Here is a 1,730-nt window from a genome sequence, read left to right as displayed (position 1 = left end):
TATGTTTTCTCTTCTTGATCTGTTCTCCAGATCAGTTGTTTTTCTTATGAGATGTTTCACACTCTCTTATATTGTTCACTCTTTTTATTTTGTTTTATTATTTCTTGGTATCTTATAATGTCATTCACTTCCCCTTGCCCAATTCCAGTTTTCAAGGAGTTGTTTTCTTCCTTAAGATTCTGGATCTCTTTTTCTAGTTGGTTGACTTTCTGTTCATAATTTTCTTGGTTTTCTTGGATTGTTCTTATTTTTTTTTCCTAATCTTTCCTCAATCTCTCTTATTTGATTTTTAAAGTCCTTTTTAAGTTCTTTCAAGAACTCTTTTTTGGGCATGTGACCATCGGTGTTACTCTTTGAGGTAGAGGAGGCTTTTTTTTTTTTGTTTCAGTGTCCTCCTCTGAAAATCAACACAGGTCTCTTCCTCATAGCAGCAGGCTATGGGTGTGTTCTTTCTCCTTTGCTTGCTCATTTTTATTTTTGTTTTGTTTTGTTTTATTTTTAGCAGCTTGTTATTATAATCACCTCTAGTCCTGGGGTGTGGGGGATTGTGCCTCTGGCCTCAGGTCCTTCTTCCTGTTATTTTCTGAGCTTTGTCCAGGGCCCAGCCTTGACACTCTTTCTTATTCCAAGCCACAGCTAGGGCCCCCAGGTACACTATAGTGGAAATACTCTTGCTCTCTGAGGACCCTCCAGTGACTGTAACCTTCAGTTCTCCCATCTGGCCTGGAGCTGAAACTAAGAACTCAGTTCTCCCAATGCCAGCAGTGACCCCACCCCAACTGTGTCTGCACTCACCAGGCATGTGCTGGTTCTTTCTTGCCTTCAGCCACAGGCCAGGACCATGTCTGGGCAGCACAGCTGGGCCTGGCATCCTTTGGCAGCTGAGGGTCCTTCACTCTTCCCCTGCTCAGATGTCTGACCCCCACACACACTGTCTGTGAGGTGAGAATTCCTGTGGCTAGGCTGAGATTGAGGCTGAGGCTGAGGCTACCTCCCAGCCCAGCTGCCCCGCCCCCTTGTTGTTTGTTGTTTCAGCAGAGATAGCCTGGAGGTGTTTGCACTTTACTCAGGCCCAGCCTCTGTCCTGGGGTTTTTCCTCCAGTCTTTTCCAGTTGTCCCTGGAGGACCACTGCTCTGCCCCAACTCTTGTTTATTTTTGCCACTCTGCATTCACCCTGAAGAGCTATTTTGTCTTGTTTGTGGAGGAAATCTGGAGAGCTTGGAATTTTCTGATGTACTACACCATCTTCCCAGAATCCCCCAATCTGTGCCTTTCTTCCTGCTAAATTCCTATCCAGTCTTTGAAAACCCAGCTCAAATGCCACCTCCTCCAGGAAGTCTTACTTGGTTCCACCAGTGAGATATTGTGAGGATCAAATGAGGTAACAGATGTAAAACACTTTGCAAGCACTTTAAATCACTGTAGAAGTGCCAGTTATTATTATTAACCTCTAGTCAGTAAGTCTCTAGTCCGGTGATGACTTCATTTCTTGAGCCTTCTACTACACTCCTGCTGAGCTCAACAAATATTGATAGAACAATACAGGGGTGTGTTGATAAATATTTAATTACTGAGCTGGGAGGGGGTATGCATACATTTTAAAATTTAATCTGCATTATCAATACTTTCTTAAGTTTTTTTTTGGTTGTTGTTGGTTTTTTTTTTTTTTTTTGGTGAGGTAATCGGGGTTAAGTGACTTGCCCAAGGTCACACAGCTAGTAAGTGTAAA

The sequence above is a fragment of the Vombatus ursinus genome, unplaced genomic scaffold, assembly GCF_900497805.2.
Source record: "Vombatus ursinus unplaced genomic scaffold, bare-nosed wombat genome assembly UNPS02014863.1, whole genome shotgun sequence".
In the NCBI taxonomy this organism is placed as follows: Eukaryota; Metazoa; Chordata; class Mammalia; order Diprotodontia; family Vombatidae; genus Vombatus; species Vombatus ursinus.
The sequence above is the reverse complement of the archived record's forward strand: the minus strand, read 5'-3'. Positions refer to the sequence as shown.